A 20,555-nucleotide genomic window follows, 5' to 3' on the forward strand; every position below is an offset into this window, starting at 1 on the left:
GAAACCACTTCCTTAAAATTTGTACACCAGATTGAAAATGGAAATAATGAGAGGATTGAAGTGTGTAATGAAAGATTGAAATAATAATGAAAGAATGAAATCGTAAGAATTGAAAATGAACTATTCGTTTTTGTAAATAATGAAACCGTTAATGAAAAATATTTATAACCGTAATAAGAAAAAATGAGGAAATGAAAAATAAATGAAGAGAATTAATAGAATGAAAAAGAATTAATCTTAGAATTAATAGAATGAAAAGAGAATGAACAGATTGAAAGTGATAATGATAATATTGAAAGATTGAAAATGGAATGAAACTGGAATGAAAAATTCATGTACACCAAATTGAAAGAGTGGTTTCCCCCTCGGCTAAATCATTCTGGCAAAATAGATCTATTCATGGTATAATAAAAATAATAAAAGATCTATTGCAAAACTGCAAAAAAGGAAAAAAATGCACACACAATTAATGCTTAGTGTATGGCCAATTTCTTGCACGAAACATAAACAAAATTAACGTTACACGCAAACTAACCTTTGTTTAGCTTTATTAATTACATTTTTAAGATTAGATTATTACACTTTCACTTAACTAATTTTGCGGTTAATTATTTTAAATTATAATGCTAAATTGTTTATTAAAAAACCATCCGTTAAGACTATTCTATAATTAAAAAATGATTTGTTGTTGTTTTATTACCAACCTGTGAAAATGAACTACCACACAGTTAACACTCTCCTCGTTTATTACAGTTAATTTCCAAAGAATATCGTTACCGTAAAAAATTAAATCGAGAACGCGTGCCGTCTACAGCATAATTGATGGCAATTTAATTACCGAAAGACTACATTTTTATAATATATTATTGTAGTAATTAGTGAATGAGGTACCTACATCATTGTTCGTGTTTATTGCAAATCCTGTTGCATTTCGGTTTCGTTCCGTTTGTAAAATTTCTTTTATATATATATTAAAAAATCGCATTAATTGAACTTCAATCATTTAGATCTACCTTAGTTTAAATCAACGAACCTATTATTATGTTTGATACATTTGCCAGCCTTGATCTGTGAGCTTTTCATTACCGTGGCGGTAATGAATAGTGGCTACTTATGTAATTTTCCTTGACCTTCACCGTGTAAAAAGTGATCATCTGGCACGTTTTGATGGAAACGCAGTATTTTTTCTATACACTTGTAATTAACACCATTGGGTGGCATCACTTTTCATCTGATTGCGAAGCAGACGGAGATTACATATAGTTGGCGAGTAAGAACATTCTTTGATCACTATAATAGGCATAATGGAAATATGTATAAATAATGGATTTAGTTGCTGACAGATCCAAGCATATAATTATTTAACCGGGTAGGTAAGATAGGAAGCGCACAAAATTTATTTCCTGTGCATCAAGGTAGCGTGTTTTTTCGATTCCCAGATGATATTGGGGAACGAATTTGGCCATCATCCCAACCCATAACCTGGTGACCTATACCTATAAAACGAGACATCAACGAACTTTCTATGTGCCAAGATATCGTACCTTTACAGTACACGAACGGACGGAAAAGACCCTATTAATTGCGCATTTTCATCTTTGCTTGCCTTTGCAAATAGGATACAATACAAATACCGTTTACGTAACTCCATATTAGAAAGAACGCTATCAACGAAATAGGAAATAACAGCTGCAATATTATGAACAAAAACCAGTGGCAATAATTTACAAAAAGAATTAGTATGACATGAAAAAGCTACTCGTGTACATGTTAATTACCTAATTTAAAACTTTCAAAAATATTTAAAAGAACAAAATGTTTCTTCAATACAACACACTATTATTGTTCACGGTTTATTAATTGTTGAAAGACCCCCGTAACTTTGGTAGCGTTTTGATAGATGGCTCCGCCCATGGTATAATAAGCCATGGCTCCACCTATTTTTCGGCGAATTTTATTGCAGTGATTTTTGGTTGTCGACCTACATAAGTATTCCTCTTTCTGTGGTAAACCGTATCCAGTTATATTTTGTTTAAACCTCGGTTTAAACAAACAGCTGAAGCTTAATTGCCATCATCCATATATATTGACCTCTGGCGATTGGATTCATAATTGGAGGATTCCGCCTGGACAGAATTTCATCTATATAGCTCCTATAGTGAGTTCTTTCTTTCTTATCGTAAGTACCGCCCGAGGTACCGCCTTTTGCATTGCGTGTACTTAGAGTGTACCTTTCTTTAGATTCGGCTGATGTTTGTGTACCGCAAGGTCCATCGACAATTGCTGCTTCATCTACATATTGTACCCTCTTATTTAAGAGGTATGCAAATTTTTAGGTTATCAAAGAAGAGAGGTTACCTTTAATTTCTTTTAGGGTGTTAATTTTTAGTACCAGTTAAAGGACATTTCAAATTTTAATTTTAAGTACCAGTTGAGTTCGAGATGCGTTTTACTGTATCTACAATTCTTGTTCGAGTTTGGTAACCTTGGGTTAAATCTCGGGTTAAATTCACCGATACCTGCGAGTACCGAAACGGCGAAACCTTTGACATATCTTTCCACATGCTGATAACGATCGGCCATTTTGCTGTGAAATGGGTCAACGGGCCATGAAGGAGATTTAATATCTAGATTCGATCCTCAACTCCCAAAACTCTAGCGTCTTAGTTAATAACTACTTTCCCCTTCACCGAGTGTACCTACCACAAACAAAACCGGATATTTAAATTTTTTATTACCTGTAACTCCTCCCAGAACAGCTGCAAATATAACTATTAGGGAGAAAAACGCTAAAAAATTAAATTATCTAAATGACATTACTTCTACTACTATATTCCATTAATCCCCACAAAGAAAAATTTATATTCAACAAGAAACAGAAGCAACTCTCTCCACTCGTCTTTCCATCTTCCAGGAAATTTGTCCGATAGGTCGCACTACGTTGTGCGCGGGTGCACCATCCTGTTGAAATCAACTGTTCCAAGTCTTGTTTATTTTTGTGTGCCGTATATCGTTGTATTTGTAATAACGGCCCATATAAAAAAATAAAGTTTCTCCGAAACGTAACATTGTTTTGAAAACCTCTCAACGGTGTCCAGAAAAAAATAGAAACGAAATCGGCAAATTTCGGGGTTTCTGGCATACCTTCGGAAGTAATCGAAAGTTTCAGGTCTTCTTTAAAGCATGATTAACTGTTTAATTGTGCCACTGTTTCGTAATTTGACCATCGTCATATTCTATGGTTTCGAAGATCCCCACGAGATTCTTATTTTGGACACAGTGGATAGCTCGGTGCATAGTCAGCCTAGTCCCAGGCCTAATAATTTAGTGAATTCCTGACAATTTGATGTATGGGGTAGTTTCCCTTCCTTTTCTAGATCGATAAGGGATGACATTTATCGATCTCGAAGGGGAAGGGAATCCAATAGCTTGGCGGTAGGGAAAAACCGGAAATTTTTATTTTTGCGAAAAAAAGTCGCAGGGGTCTGAAATTTAGTCGAACGTCAAAAAAGAAGACAATTTATTGGATCCGCAAAGTGATAAAAAATATGTTTTTTTTATCGTACAATATCGTAAATATCAGAATTTTGAGAAAATCGCCAAAAATTGAAAAATCATTTTTTCCATATCCCCGACCCCAACGGATGCACACAGTCCAGGTGATTGTGTTTTAGACGCTGCATGATAGTCAGACGTTTATTGTTACTCGCTTTCGGTTGTCATAATACCACTTGATCTATGAATTCTGATAATGCAATTCATCCCCATTGGAAAAAGTTTGATGAATTAATTCATGTCAATCCTGATTTCAGTTTGACCCTGCGTTTTGAAACAAAAATGTGCGATCGCGATTTTCGTAAAAAAAAACACCAAAAGACTCCAATATCGGTAGTGCATCGACCACGACATTGCTTCACAATTTTACCAGCAGCTCATACAACTTTCCTCAATTTACACCGTATAGACGTAGGTATACCTTAATCATTCCGATTTCTGCCCACGGTACGGCTACGTCCTGTTGGAGCACATTGTACATAAGGTAATCCCATCGTTTAACCACCTCTGATATTTTACCTAACTTTAACGAAATGCATAGACGTGAACAATATTTGGTGTCGACCTTTTCTCTATTTTGCTGTACCTAGCTGCAACTTCCAGTCTAAAAACCACAACTTTTTCAATTCACCATAATCCAACAGATGAAATCGCACCAGAAAGCACTATACTTATTCAAGAGCAAGACGAAAAGTTGGCAATCCGCATAACCATAAATTTGATATCGGAATTGAAGCGTGCCAGGATCGTGTCTCTACGTTTCGAAAAAAATTTACGAGTTTGTATTGACGGTAGGTGAAGGTCATTACGGGACATGAACTTAGACACCTCCCATAAAGTCCGTAACTGGGTGCCACGAACGTGATGAAGGTACAAATGGACGCAATAACATCACACGTTCTCGTTGCAATAAACAACAGAGTTTAATAAACGACTAAAAAATCAGATCGTGTCTCCCGACTTGTAACGTAGTCAAATGACCGGACACATAATTAACATATTAAAATCTCCAACGGAAGGGGAGTACAAACACCGTCCACAACATTGATTTTTTTAAGCACGCATCGAAATAACCACGGCTGAACGACCTGATAAGTGTCCAATTACATTTGGGGACAAATTTATTTGTTTGTTTACCGGGAAGATGTTTATTAAAAATTCAATTTCCATCTGAAAGCTTTACCGTCTTTTTATTGCGTATTTTACGACGAGCTTTCTCTCGATTATTTTACCTGCGTAGGTATCGTTTCGTCTCGTGCGTTACGCCCATTCAATAAATATGTACTCCCTTGACCCACTTCCTAGTTTTAATCAAATCTAAAGAAGATTTTGCCACGTCAATACAGATATGCTAATCTAAAGTATCTAGTTTCTGGTCACGAATTATATAATTTCTATGAAGTGACAATTGTGAACTGCATTATGGATGTTCAGAAAAACTCGACCGGGAATACACTGTGCCCAAGATAAGGATATGTCCTCGGATATGTCGTATCATATTATACTACCATAGAAGATACGAACAACGATGTACAAATTAGAATAAGGAAGGGCTATTATCAATGCCTTCAAGAAAACTAGAAAATTCCAATAGCTTCCGAAGATGTTCGGTTTAATTTTGTCATTTCCACTTTTTGAGCTCTACCTCTACCGAGATACCGTAGAGAAATGTTCAATACAACGTTTCATTTCGGAGAAATCATCAACTTTATTTTTTTATATGGCCCATAAAAAAGTACACACCGTGTTGAGTAGAATTTTGTATATTATGAATACGACAATATATCGCACAAAAAAAAACAAAAGTTGGAAACTATTGGTTTCAACAGGATGGTGCACCCGTGCATAGCGCCCTAATCGTGCGAGAATACATCGGAGAATAAAACCGTCACTTCGGAAACTCCTCTTCTTTATTACCGAGTTTATTACCCACACACTTAACTTATTTAAAGTTGCCTATTTACTCTCTACCGTCGTACTCACAATCTCTCAATTCACCTAACTTTTTGCAAAGTTGCGTCCAAATTTGTTACGCACCGGTGTTACGTTACGATGTTTTGTCGCATGTCTGTACGCGCCTTTATCGCAACGACCGACAGTCTTAAAATTAAATAAACTTTTACAAACGCCTAATATAATTTTAACAAATGTTTCTTATCTTTCTCTAATTCAATTTTCCAAGAAAATGAACAAATGACAATATGTATAAACAAAAATCAGTTAACGTCCAATTTACACAATATAATATATATGTCTCAAAATTTGCGTGTCTTCTTCCTCTTCTTTCTCGCCCACCTTAGAATATAGAAAATAGGGCTTTACCTAGATTTTTGAATATACTCTTATCAAGAGCGTATATTCAAAAACCCAGGATAGCACATTACTTAGCGGAGATATAGAAAAATTCCAGCTAGACGAAATTGATATATATATACATACATATGTTTCATCATGAAAGTAAATCGACATATGCAATAATAGACAATGAATTTTAATTATGCGCGTTGTTAAATCAATAATCTTCTACCCACACACTAATCGCCCACCCTGTATACAATGTATAGACAAAATTTCCAATTTGTATATATCTTGCACGTTACGGTCGTCTATTCGCCATTATAAGAGTGGAAAATGTTGTTATAATACACTTTAAATCATTGCAAATCGATTAATATAATTAATTACAAATTCCAGTGTATTTGTATTTTAAAAATAGCCGTGGACGAGCATACTCGTACAAAATATCAGATTCTCGTAAAAATACACGGTGTAGGAATCACTATTGAAATCCGATGAAGAAATTATACGGCAGTTATTACCTCCCAAATTTGAAAAATAATAGATATATGAGAAACAGCATGCTGACAATAAAATATAGTGCAATAACCAGAATGTAGTGTATCGAATTTGCAAGATATCCAGGCGCCATCAAGTCGATAATAGATTCAAAGCGTCATCAAATCGAAAAAGGATTAACACTGGCGATGAGGAATAAAAACGAATGCGAATCATTCTTTTCTGTGAAGTATAATATGCCTTCTAGGTTCAAGAAGGTTAATTGTTTACGATGTAAATTGAATTGTGTTTAGTCTCACTCTTAACATCGATGCCGTAGTGATAAATACTGAAATTTGCGCTCGTATTATAAATGAAGTGTTTTAAAAGTGACTGCAAGTAAGCTGTCCAAGTAAATAAGTGTCCCAAAATACGCTCCTAAAAAGAAGGGGGGATTGGGAAGGACCTTTGGATTATGTCCTTTGCGGAATCGTTATGAGAAGAAAATTTTGGCCTTAACAAAATTTGGTATCTAGACATGAGAGTGTATCCAGCAGTCATTTTTGTTATCCGTTCAATAATTGCGTTTTTCTTTCGAAGTTTCATGGTGAAAGATTCTGGATTCTAAGTTTATTTGAAACCAGGTGTCAAATTCTTGACAGAATAGCTTCCTAGCTGAAACCAAAAATTGCCAACAAACGTACGTACGTACATACAGACGGAAAAAATAAGAAAGGTGCATTTTTACGCATGCATTTTGTTTGCTTTTATTAGAGGGACCTACCATCCAATTTTCGTTAAAATTGCTCCATAAATAAGAAAGTTGGATGTTGCACATGCGCAACTCGATTTTTTGCGCATGCATTTTGTTTTCTTTTATTATGAGGACCTACCATCCAAATTTCGTTTTAATTGTTCCATAAATAAGAAAATTGCATTTCTGCGCATGCGCAACACGATTTTTGCGCATGAATTTTGTTTGCTTTTATTAAAGGGACTTACCATAGAAATTTCGTTTAAATTGCTTCAGAAACAAGATCGTTGCGTTTTGCACATATGCAACACAATTTTTTGACTTTGACAATTTTTTTCTCCGTTTTTTGATAATATAACCCGGCCCAATTTTTTGTAGGTTGTACACAGGAAAATAAGGTCTTCCAAATAATAGAATAAAAATTTTAGGTTGCTATTTGAAAAAAAAAGTTCGATGCCGTTACGGCGCTCCAAAATTTTTTTTCAAAAATCCGGCCCGTTATTTTTCTGTTCGGTATGCCTAAAACATATATACAAAATTTCAACAAAATCCGTCGAGCCGTTTTCTCAGAAAATTGCCAACAAACGTACGTACGTACGTACATACAGACGGAAAAAAATTTTATTCTTTAAAAGTTGCTTAAAATGGCCTAAAACGTCGACATTTGATGAAATTTTGAAATGTTCAAAAAACGGCTATCGCAATAGCTACCTAGCACATGCTAGGAAGCTAAAAATATGCTTGATTTTTGGTCCTATGTATTGTCAAATTTCTTTGAAATACTTAAATGTTTCACCTTATATAGACACAACTACTAATTCAGCTTTTCTAATGTAGTAGTTAGGTAGATGAATACGTATCTTGAGTTTCTTTTGCCGTTAATTATAGAGATAAGGTTCCTTTGCACCCCGTAAGCCAAATCTCCACGACAAACGACCAAGGTTCCTTGATGAAGGTGCAAGACGTCTGCATTGACAAAATGTAGCTTTATATATGAAAAAAAAATTCTTCACTAACGTGCCAGACAAGGGTAGGAAAGGGTGCAGTTGGAGAGAACAACCAGGTTCACTCACATACTATTTCTGTTTGAATATCTTTGAGTCCGTAATTTGGTAACCATTACCTTTGGCATCTTAGAAAACGAACGCAAAAAAAATAGACGTAGGACCTTGCGATAACATTTCATGTCGGCCCACCAAAAGAGAAAGTGACAATACCGCCTCTGTTTATATGCAAATTGCTTATGAGTCAGGTGTCTGTTATGGTTAATTGCACAAGATACGTGTTTGTTATGCAACATTTACAATAATTATGGACCAATTCCACAGGTTGGCGTAAAATCGATACGGCTATTATGGGTGGCGTTACGTAACCGCCTCCTAGAGTTTAATTTTTTTAGCGTGTGAACCCTTTAACGCGTTTTAAAGTTCCGAAGCATGAGATCAGCAACCTTTATGTGGCCTTATAAATAAAGGCTGTGTGAATGCTGACATACAGAAGGGTAAGTAATATCCTGTTCTCGCGATAAACACAAACGCGTACCCATCTCAATGCTACACAAGCGAAGATCGAATGCGATGCAGGTCAGTGACAATAAATACTGAGCGATAAGGAGAAATTATACGATGTAGGTTGTTAATCGTTCAATTGGCCGAACGTGCACTGACCCTAAGCGGTCGGCATCCTCAAGGTCTATCGTGTTTGATTCCTAGAAAATGAAATAATTGGCTACCAACCGGTAGAACCGTGGGGGTGTTACTTTCGACAAGAGCAATGATCAATTCGACACACCTGACAAACCTACCGCTTCGCAACCACGACATTATTGTCAAAATCTTTATTTGCATATCGCCTACTAAAGATGTGATGAATTGGTTATTCATGGTAACAATGCGACACCCATCTTAGTGTCGGTCGGTAGTATTCTTAAGTCCATTGTTTATAACAAAAGCACTGAACTAGCTCTTGATTTATTTGTTTGTAAGCATGCATTGTGATTTTTTGTTGTACATTCCTCGCAGTTATTGTTGAGGTGCTCTAATGAACAACGAACTGACGCCATTTCTTTCGATAAACACTAATTTTGATGTATCTTTACAGGTGAGCCAATCGAGTAGCGGCGGTGGCTGTCTATAATCGATTTTTGGATAAGGCACAATTTGGAGATTTACTGATTTACAGCTCTTGGTACGTAAAGCACAAATTGGATATGGTGAACTCATTGTTTTATAAAAATGAGGATCTGTGTAGTTTGCCAAAATTAGGCTCGTCCATTCGGATGTAAACGCATCGATTCTTTATTACCTCTTCTAATGGACTATTAAATCTTTTGTCGTCCGAGGCACAGGTCTTACGTTATGGAGCCTAGTTTAGCTTCTACCAGAGACGTAGATTTCCGTGCAGCATTTCAACAACTGAAAAAATAATTACATAAAGCTAAAAAAGCGCATTTTAGAAAAGAAATCTTGACTACTTCAGTACCTACACTTCAATGACAACCACCAAAAAATTTAACTTCTTCTAAACATAGAGAGATTGTTTTATTTATATAAAGTATAATCAGGACCTTGAAGTATAAATACGTTGTAATGTTTTTGTAAACTGATTTTTTTACTTTTTTTGCAGATTGTTTTAAATTAATTAAAATATTTTGTTTATTCTAAAAAAAAAATTTTTTATGTCAAGCAGTGTTTACAAAAGTATTATTTCGCCTTTTTAAATATTAATTCCTGAATATGTATTTTAATGCTAACGTAGGGTTTCCAAAAAAGTTCTCATTTTACCGTACCGCGGTTGATCATAAATCGTCCAATCGCATAGCCTCATCACAACTTTAAACCACTTTAAATATTCAAACAAGCACATTTTCCTTTAACAAACTATTATCATAGATGAATATCAATGAAGACGTTTCTATAGGGTGTTTTCCAATAAATTATTTGACCAATGGAATTGAAACTATCCGTTGTGGAAATGAAATTTGTCTTTTTTTGCATGTCGTTAATTTCTGTACAGTGTGCATTATTTTCTTCATGGGTGCAAGATGTTTGGAGACGAGATGTCGGGGATTTGGATCATGTTTACGTATTTTAATTAGGGCGATTTGATTACAACTGCATGATATGATTCTCTGCATCGTGAGGAAATGGAAGTGAAGCAGATAGGAGTCGCAACGTTACAGTGTTGCCGGTTCTAAAAACAGTCGCGACAGCATGAGAGAGGCAATCTTCGCTATACTTACCTATGTATAAAAAACCGAGTAAACGCTTGTTTTGCGGTGGGTTGGTGTCAGAACTTCCAATCGGCGAATAGACCAGAACAGATTTGGTGAGAGAGCGGGATTCTTACCCCACCGTTTAGCGTTACCGTATTCATAGTTTGGTGCATTATTGTGTTAAGGCGCTTAAATAAATTAATATGAAATCGTTGGGATTCCGTTGCCCCAGATTTTTAGTGGCAAGTTACGTAAAAATTCAATTTATTAATCAAGGTTGTGCATCCAATTTATTTATATGAAGTGCGAACAAAATTATGAACAAAACGGCTACCGGTAAAAAGGTTAAAGACAATTAGTTCAAGCTTCTGTTTGCTGTTAAAAACCCTGCATTACAAGGGTCATTTGTGACATTTACACAGTGCGGTAATTTATAATTAATGTAAACAACTCAAAGTTCACCCATTTAAATCAAAGTCCTGAAGCACGGTGTGTTCTTGAATCAAATTTCGTCAATGATCTTGCGAAATTAATTTTTAAGAAGTTGTTACATTCACTGTGGGTAAAAGTAACAAAATAACCTTGAGATAAGATCAGACAAAGTAGAGGCTCATATACTAGCAAAAATAAGCAAAAAAGGGAAATGTAGTAACAGTAAACGGGATAGGCGCCACCTCGGGCGCCACTTAGTCTTTCGCAAATTTCAAAATGGAGGAGAGAATACTTACCAAAAGGGAAACCAAGGCGGACTAAGAGATCCTTGTTCTGGTCTTGAAATGCTAAAGGAATAAGACTTGATAGGGATAGAACATAAACAATAATTAACTTCACAATCGAGGATAATTTAATCAATGATCTCAGAAATATTACAAAGATGTCACTGTAAGAGCAAGATCTGCTAAGTCAATATTTGAAGTTTAATTAATTTTGAGTAAAAAGGGTATCAACACGTATTCAAAGAAAATATTAATATCAAAACCGCCTTCCGCAGAAACAACGGAGCTAAGATCGTTAAGTGCACCTGAAACAAATGTAATAATTACAATTTGATTGTCACGAAAACCAATATGTAATCAAATGTTAAATCAGGGAATCGACGAAAATAGCAACATTTTCGCACCTTGAGAGAAAGGCGAGGCAAGTTGAAACCCTAGAATTGTTTAACTGGAAAATACTAATTCGTAAAAACGTTTATATGGAGTCACCAAGACCAGTGGCGGATTTAAACTTTTTGCGCCCCTAGACACACCGAAAGATATGCGCCCCAAAATAATCTTTACAAATTGCAATAAATTTTAAAATAAAAATCAAATTATAACATGAAATTTTTAAAAGTAATAAGTATAAAAAGAACTATCTACCAATTCCAATAATTTTAATTAAACATTTTTGTCATTTATAATTTGTTAGGGGACTTATTTTAAAACTTAAAATGTTACCTAAAATAAGTATAGTGCAATAAATGCCGCCCCTAGGCACGTGCCTAGTGTGCCTATATGTAAATCCGCCACTGACCAAGACATCAAAGAGAAAGGGAAAACCACTCCAAAGATAATTCTGGTAAAGCCAAAAGACTAACACCTTTTCAGGCAGACGCGAAGCCAGATACATAATAGTTACCAAGAGACATCTAATCAACTCGTCGGCAGAAACTTTACTAAAGAGGAAGAGAAATACAACTACACGCAATAAGAATTAAAGAAGAGATAGCAACGACCTCGGTCGGCGACACTAATAACTATGGCAATAAGAAATGTATAACCCGAAAGGCGAAAATATAGAACTAGGTAAAAGAATTCGACTACAAGAAGAGCTACCTTAAACTAGTGGATTACAAAGAAGATATGGCGTAAGTATTAGCGTAACAGTACTAAATAAGGGCCACGAATCGAAAAGTGGAATAAATTAAGGGAAATGTTCAAGCAGGAAAAAAACACGCGATCCTGTATTTTCCTAGTTAGAAACAAAACTATCTTTATAATGATTGTTGCATAATCTGCCGTTTTCAAAATAAGTAAACGGGGCCAGGAAAAAAAGTTACATTCACTTTAAAGAGACATTTTTTGATTTTAAAGAAAAACCTTCACCCCAAAGATGAAGAAACGCGCAAAGTGATTAATGTCAAGTAAATTTAGATGTTGTTAGATAAAGTTTAATTTGATGAATTTGAAAGGATTGTAGGATGATTCGCCCCCGAAAATTCGCCCCGGTAAATTCACCCCTGAAAATTCGCCCCCGGAATATTCGCCCCCAAGTAAATTCGCCCCCGGACTATTCGCCTCCGTAAGATTCGCCCCAGAAAATTCGCCCCGGAAAACTCGCCCCCAATTAAATTCGCCCCCGGACTATTCGCCTCCGTAAGATTCGGCCCGGAAAATTCGCCCCCAAGAAAACTCGCCCCCGGACTATTTGCCTCCGTAAGATTCGCCCCAGAAAATTCGCCCCCGACAATTTCGCCCCCGACAAATTCGCTCCTGGAAGATTCGCCCCCGGCGATTCCGCTCCCGTAGGATTCGCCCCATAAGATTTATTAATTCTGGGAGGTAACAGGGCTAGCAGTTCATAAAATGAATTTTGCTTAATTTTAATTTTTTTCTAATAACTGTGTATACCTACATAAAGGGGATAGAATAATAGCACTCAAATACCTGTTAACTAAAATATGAATAGGTAATTAACATAAGGTTGAATAAAGTAAGGGTGATTTGCAAAGGATTTGACATCCAAAGGAAATAAATCCTATATTCACAATGATTTAATGACTTCTATAATTTCAGACATGACATATGGAAAATCCACTTTAACTCTTGTATTACAAAAGAAGGTAATATATAATCTAATTTAAATGACATTTTTGATTGACCGAGTTGTTAGTTAGCTTCATTTCTTCCTAACAGAACGTTTGATGGCTCGTTTGGTCATTGGTGGTGAAACTTTTTATGTTCCTACTTGTTATATTTTGGCGCGAATACGAACTTTGATTGTTGGTTAACGATTCTACAGCCTTTTTTTAACTTTCGGATCAATACTTGGCTTGAACACAGATTTTGAGTTTGGTGTATACCCGTGTGAAAAAATAGTTTTGAGTATTGAAGAAGATCGGTTTCACGTGGTGCTGGTAAGTTTTGTATTATTTTTTGATTAGGTAGTTAGATTTACTTAAAAAAAAGAATTTTGTGCACGATTTTCTAAGATTTTAACTATTACAATCCTAATAGACGAAGAGTTTATTTTATTGTAAATCAAACACAATATTTCACCTTTCGTAAATACAAAAATCTGAAAATCAAACTGACAACAGCAAAAAAGGAACTCCTTATGGCATCAGTAATAAAAACGTGCCTGTATTGTCATTTTTATACATAATAGTAGAACGCAAAGTATATACTAAATTCATTGTCTTTTTAAGGTCTAAATTTTTGATAAATGGTCAACGTTCAACATTTTTTATATTTTTATTTTTTATGGCATTTGCACATTTTTTACAAAAATTCTCAAATTTAAGGCTGATCCGACGGGCTGAATTTTAGTACAGTAAAATAACCTCTGAAATGCGGCAAAAAAAAAATATCTCAGTATAACTAAATGAGATATATATCATCTTTTAGGGAATTTTAAACCCTATCCCAATTAAATAATTACAACTTTTTTTAATAGGGCACATTTTTGTAAATTAGCAAAATGTAACGTTTTGGAGGCGAGTCAATATTCACGTTTTCATTGATTTAACTCCCTCTCTAAATTTTATTAATTGAGCTATAGCTTTCAAATTTTCAAAGTTTATAGAAGAAAGTACAGCGCTCATGATAGCAATTCAATTTTTTCCGTATCGCTAACAGTTTTTGTTTAAATAATTGATACACCACGGCACCGACAAACTGTATTGAAAATTTCGACATGCGAGCAACTTGTTTAAATAATAAAAGTACGTAGCTATATATATCGTACCAAATAACGTTAAAACATTGAAAAAGTTTTTAGAAAAAAAATTAGGTCAATACCTTTTATGGTTTTCGAAATGTGATAGATTAAAGGTTGACGCGGTGCGGTGTTGGCGCGCTTATTTAATGCTTCTACACAGATGCAGCGAGGTAGTCATGGCGTACTCGTATTATAATTTGAAATTTTGCATTTGATAATATTACTTACATATTTTAATTAACAAAATTTTATTTTTATTTATATTTCTAAATTTTCAACACATTTATTGTTGTCGCACTTTCTATCGGCACAAAAAATTGTAAGTAGACCCCTAACGTTGTCTGGAATTGGGGGTTTTTCTGTATGGACTGGTTCCCAAGTGCCATTTTGATTTGTCCATCCATATTCAGTAGGATCCATTTCCGGTATATGGCATAAATGACTATTCGTCCACATCTTCAATTGATATATACACCTAAACAAAATTAATAATGTCAGGAAAAATCTCGAGAAAAATAAATATGAAAAAGTGTTCACCTACCTCAGTACGTGCATCTTAAATGCATCATCTGTAGGAGGTAGTTGAGAGGCACACTTATTTGAAGACATTGTCTGTTTATATCTTAGATCATTCAATGATTTAATTTTTAAATCTTTATTTCGGAAAAGATGTAAAGCACATTTCGTTGCAATGTCAATAGCTTCTGGTACTGTTACATTTGAAATTTTTTGAAGTTCCTTAAAAGATTCATAACCTTTGTTTGCAGTGTCAAATGCCATTCTCTTGCCAATTCTAAAAAATGCGCTTGTTGTATTACAGCCTGTTAATGCGTGAAGCGACAATAACGTTTTTGATAGATCTTCTCCAATATTATTAACAATATCCGTAATAGAAATTCATCTTTTTTTGTTTATGTGTCCTAATTCTATGAATAAACGTTCCAATCATCCCGAAGCCGATACTAGAATAATACTCCATATCTTACACGATTTTAACATTTGTAAAAACGAGAATGTTTTAATCAGATCAGTGGATACAGACGTATTCCTTCTGTTGATATACTTCTACGTACAAATTGATAACAGCGTAAACAAACGTTTATTCATAGAATTAGGGCACATAAACAAAAAAAGATTAATTTCTATTACGGATATTGTTAATAATATTGGAGAAGATCTATCAAAAACCGTTGAGTGAAGAAATCCAGTTCACTCAACGCAAAAACGTTATTGTCGCTTCACGCATTAACAGGCTGTTATACAACAAGCGCATTTTTAGCGCATTTTTGAAAAAAATACGCTATTATATTCGTTATTGCTGGCAGGCCGGCTGTCCGCGTTAGATCTCCACAACTACAATAGCTAAAGACTCCAAATTTTCACTAAAAGCTTTCTGCTACAGTGTAGATGTGCAGGCACTAGTCTATTTTGAGTTAGATTACTTGTGAGATCGATAAGTGAAGAAAATAATTTCGATATGGGTTTCGGAGGTGCTATCATTTTATCGTTAGATAGCGCTACCAGTATAAAAACTTATTATTTACTTTGTGATTTGTTTTACAAAATGAAGACGTACCGTCAATTGAAATTAAATAAAATTAATTATTTAACGCAGCCAAAATTACTCGTGAGATCGATAATTTTTAAACTTCGCTAATAAAATACTGACCTGCATTACCAAAAATGCGCTTTAATCATGCATATGCTGATTTACAACTTGTTTAGAATTGGCAAGAGAATGGCATTTGACACTGCAAACAAAGATTATGAATCTTTTAAGGAACTTCAAAAAATTTCAAATGTAACAGTACCAGAAGCTATTGACATTGCAACGAAATGTGCTTTACATCTTTTCCGAAATAAAGATTTAAAAATTAAATCATTGAATGATCTAAGATATAAACAGACAATGTCTTCAAATAAGTGTGCCTCTCAACTACCTCCTACAGATGATGCATTTAAGATGCACGTACTGAGGTAGGTGAACACTTTTTCATATTTATTTTTCTCGAGATTTTTCCTGACATTATTAATTTTGTTTAGGTGTATATGTTACCGGACAAACCCGATTTTAGGACAAACTAGTTTGGACTAGGATGATCTCCGCAGATGTTCGTTGAAGTTTTGGCCCTTCCCTTTGATCTGCGGCTTAACGAAATGTCGGAAGAGGGTTCCATCAAAGGAAAGGTGCGAGGCGGCGAGGAGGTCAATCAAAGGGAAGGGCCAAAACTTCAACGAACATCTGCGGAGATCATCCTAGTCCAAACTAGTTTGTCCTAAAATCGGGTTTGTCCGGTAACATATATATCAATTGAAGATTTGGCCGAATAGTCATTTATGCCATATACCGGAAATGGATCCTACTGAATATGGATGGACAAATCAAAATGGCACTTGGGAACCAGTCCATACAGAAAAACCCCCAATTCCAGACAACGTTAGGGGTCTACTTACAATTTTTTGTGCCGATAGAAAGTGCGACAACAATAAATGTGTTTGTTTAAAAGAAGGAGTCAAATGCTGTTTGAACTGTAAATGTAATAGCAGCAATTGTAACAATCAGTTGATGCAAAAAAGTGAACAACAAATTGATGACGAAGAAAATTTAGAAATATAAATAAAAATAAAATTTTGTTAATTAAAATATGTAAGTAATATTATCAAATGCAAAATTTCAAATTATAATACGAGTATGCCATGACTACCTCGCTGCATCTGTGTAGAAGCATTAAATAAGCGCGGCAACACCGCACCGCGTCAACTTTAATCTATCACATTTCGAAAACCATAAAAGGTATTGACCTAATTTTTTTTCTAAAAACTTTTTCAATGTTTTAACGTTATTTGGTACGATATATATAGCTACGTACTTTTATTATTTAAACAAGTTGCTCGCATGTCGAAAATTTCAATACCCAATTTGTCGATGCCGTGGTTTATCAATTATTTAAACAAAAACTGTTAGCGATACAGAAAAAATTGAATTGCTATCATGTGCGCTGTACTTTCTTCTATAAACTTTGACAATTTGAAAGCTATAGCTCAATTAATAAAATTTATAAAGGGAGTTAAATCAATGAGAATGTGAATATTGACTCGCCTCCAAAACGTTACATTTTGCTAATTTACAAAAATGTGCCCTATTAAAAAAAGTTGTAATTATTTAATTCGGATAGGGCTTAAAATTCACTAAAAGATGATATACATCTCATTTAGTTATACTTCGGTAAAATTTTTCTCCTAAACTAATAGCGTTTTCCACTGATGGATTAGCAGTGCGCATTGGTACCGCCCGAATTCTGACCGCACTCTTTCTTGGAGCAGTAAAAAAATTGCACTACTTTGGGGCAGTGGAAAACGCGTGACAACCGAAAACTCTTTTGAAACTGTAATTGTTGTATCGTTAGTTAAGTAATACCTACTTTCACAAATTCAAGGATCTTTTACCTGATTATTACTATATTGCGAAATTATTTCTAAGTAATTCCTAATTTTTGGAACACTATTGTGTTCTGTAATAATTGAACCTAATTCTTCTATTAATTCCTCATCATCAGTATCTGAAGAAACCGTCAGTCTTTCTAATACAACAGTACAAATAACTTCATCCACTGCAAAAAATGAAAACAAGTTAAAAAGTAATCGTAAACGATTTACATAAAGCGCATTTCCACTTGCATTCATTTCCCATTTGTAAGATGCAACTTCTGTTAAAATCGTAAACATCCGCCCACAAATATGAAAGATAGCGTTGCACATGGGCAATCCATTGTTGACGTGCTACTTCAATTTCAGTTTATGCGAAGAATTTCATTTCAATGCTTTTTTAAATAAGAAAGTTGGAACTGCGCTGCGCATGCGCAAACCTAAATTTTAAAACTAATGTTAGATTTTCCTTTGTTCCAAGCGCCTAAGTATCAAATTTCATTTAAATTCTTCCATAAATAAAAAAGTTGGCACTGCGCATGCGCAAAACCAAATTTTGAAATTGGCGTTTGATTTTCCTTTATCCCAAGTGCCTATGTATCAAATTTCGTTAAAATTCTTCCATAAATAAAAAAGTTGGCACTGCGCATGCGCAAAACCAAATTTTGAAATTGGCGTTTGATTTTCCTTTATCCCAAGTGCCTATGCATCAAATTTCGTTTAAATTCTTCCATAAATAAAAAAGTTGGCACTGCGCATGCGCAAAACCAAATTTTGAAATTGGCGTTTGATTTTCCTTTATTCGAAGTGCTTATGTATCAAATTTCGTTTAAATTCTTCCATAAATAAAAAGTTGGCACTGCGCATGCGCAAAACCAAATTTTGAAATTGGCGTTTGATTTTCCTTTATCCCAAGTGCCTATGTATCAAATTTCGTTTAAATTCTTCCATAAATAAAAAAGTCGGCACTGCGCATGCGCAAAACCAAATTTTGAAATTGGCGTTTGATTTTCCTTTATCCCAAGTGCCTATGTATCAAATTTCGTTTAAATTCTTCCATAAATAAAAAAGTTGGCACTGCGCATGCGCAAAACCAAATTTTGAAATTGGCGTTTGATTTTCCTTTATTCCAAGTGCCTATGTATCAAATTTCATTCCATTCCATTCATAATCATGCATAATGCTGATTTACAACTTGTTTCACATTGAGATGTGTTTGTAAAAAATAGGGTTACGTATTTTTCTGATTGAAATTATTTGAAAACAAGCGCCAAACAGTTGTTTATATGAATAACAAATCAAAATGGGACATTGCAGTTTTACAGCATCTAATTCTAAAAATATGAATAATATATGTAACAGGAACGTTCATTATAATTTTAACGGGTAGGTTTCAAGACCACATCCCCATTTTTAGGTAGACCGAAAAGGCGTAAATAATGTTGGTGTTTTTAATTAAATAAAACAAGGATTAAACAGTAATATCCATTTTTGTATTGTGTACTGTAAAAGTGATCGCCTACGAGGCCATAAAGAACTAAAAAATAAAATCCCACGTCGAATACGAGGTGTCACATCTAGCTAGAATCAAGTCTGCGAAATTTATGTATAATTTAGAAGAAATTCTTTCCTGATAGTGGGAAACGGACATTAATGACAGTCGCATACAACCTTGAACCAACCGACCGAAAAAAAATACACGCACTATCCAAGCCAGATAGAAAGGACCAAATTGAGTCATTCTTTGTTACATCAAACAAAAGCGTTTTTTCCACACACTCAGAAACAACCATCAATTGAAGATTTCCAAATCGTTTATTAAATATAATTACGCTACAGAGAGCCACGCCACTTCTGACCTTATACTAACAATACTTTTTAATCGCAGCATATTACGGCCGCGGGAGGTCAGTCACGAATATAATATTATTATTTTGTAATTTAATTTTCTTGCCCGCTGCCGCGCGGTGTGCTATGGGAGTGTAATTGTGGATTACACATAATTTCTAGAGTGTAACCTTATAATTATTTATGACAAAATTCGATTACGTAAACATTAAAATCGAAATCCTTTACGTTTTAATCGGTAATGTGTCTACATACCGTAACTAAGAATGATTTAGTTTAAAATGAAAGTTAACATGCTTGCATCCACACATCGCGTGCTAATCCGATATCTACAAGTGTATTGGCAAAATCAGTGAAAAAATACGTTGAGCGCCGTTTGGATTGGGATGATAACGAAGTCGTTGAACTTTACACGTCAGGTACTGTAATTGTATTTACAACGTAAATAGAGTGAATAGTGATGAAATTGTTTAAAAAACGGTATACGGCGTGAAAGATACAAGGGAACGAATCGGCCTAGGTACCAAAACATACAAACGCGATGTGTAAAAACTGATTGCCTTTAATGCTACCGCGGCGGCAAAAATGTGCAGATCATGCAGTAGCGGAAAATTTAAAATGCTAGAATACGAAACGGTTGGCCTTAAACGTTTCCGTTGTAAACACATTCACTGATCAAACGATATTAAATTAAATCTAAACAAAAAGTGGAATAATTATTGGTTTGGTAATGAAGAAACATGACGTAATGTCATTAAAAAATTAAGTCTCGTCACTGAAATCGAAACCGGAAATGGCTGCAAAGATTAGCAACACCAAAAGATAATCGCATATAAACATCGGAATCATGAACAAAGAAAACCACGTCGACTGTGGACCAAGCACCACACCACGAATTGGGCAAAAGTGAGTGAAGGCTATTGATATCAAAGTTGCAATTAAAATTTTTTGTTTTAAACACTACACGGTTCAGTGAAGTCGAATCTTGTCACCAAAGAAACCTCCTCGAATCCAAGCAGTAACACGCCTTTCATTTCAACACTTTAAACCGTGCACAAGAAG

The 20,555-nt window shown here is 34.8% G+C and overlaps 1 protein-coding gene across 3 annotated transcripts in view; it reads left to right on the forward strand.

Annotated features, from left to right (window-relative positions):
• LOC116176887 (dnaJ homolog subfamily B member 6-B) overlaps window positions 1-20,555 on the forward strand; it is a 71,687-nt gene that overhangs the window by 15,622 nt on the left and 35,510 nt on the right. Inside the window, exon 2 of one of the 3 annotated variants that reach the window (XM_031495704.1) lies at window positions 9,185-9,271. The exons of the other annotated variants lie outside the window; for them this stretch is intronic. The gene's annotated coding sequence lies outside the window, so the exon portion shown is untranslated. The remainder of the gene's footprint in view (window positions 1-9,184; window positions 9,272-20,555) is intronic. 3 annotated transcript variants of the gene reach the window in all.

The sequence above is a fragment of the Photinus pyralis genome, unplaced genomic scaffold, assembly GCF_008802855.1.
Source record: "Photinus pyralis isolate 1611_PpyrPB1 unplaced genomic scaffold, Ppyr1.3 Ppyr1.4_LG7, whole genome shotgun sequence".
Taxonomy (NCBI): domain Eukaryota; kingdom Metazoa; phylum Arthropoda; class Insecta; order Coleoptera; family Lampyridae; genus Photinus; species Photinus pyralis.